Raw genomic sequence first — 374 nt, 5'->3', positions numbered from 1 at the left:
TAGGATGAGTCCTTTGGGTATATGCCAAGGAGTGGTATAACTGGGTCATATGGTAGGTTCGTTTTTAGTTTTTTAAGAGTTCTCCACACTGTTTTCCATAGAGGTTGCGTGAGTTTGAAATCCCACCAGCAGTAAATGAGTGTTCCCCTTTCTCCACATCCTCGCCAGCATTCGGTATCATTTGTTCTCTTGATCCTAGACAGTCTGACTGGAGTAAGATGATGCCTTAGGGTGGTTTTACTTTGCATTTCCCTAATTACTAACGATGTTGAACACTTTTTGGGATGTTCCTTAGCCATCTTTATTTCTTTCTTTGAGAACTCTATTTAGATCTTTAGCCCATCTTTTAATTGGGTCATTTGGTTTCTCGCTTG

The 374-nt window shown here is 40.4% G+C and overlaps 1 long non-coding RNA gene across 1 annotated transcript in view; it reads right to left on the bottom strand.

The window, feature by feature from the left end:
• The window catches only part of LOC103734172, a 4669-nt gene that overhangs the window by 705 nt on the left and 3590 nt on the right, over positions 1–374 (bottom strand). The window lies entirely within an intron of this gene.

Source organism: Nannospalax galili, unplaced genomic scaffold (genome assembly GCF_000622305.1).
Source record: "Nannospalax galili isolate Female #2095 unplaced genomic scaffold, S.galili_v1.0 scaffold516, whole genome shotgun sequence".
Taxonomy (NCBI): domain Eukaryota; kingdom Metazoa; phylum Chordata; class Mammalia; order Rodentia; family Spalacidae; genus Nannospalax; species Nannospalax galili.
This window is presented reverse-complemented; position numbering and strand designations above follow the sequence as displayed.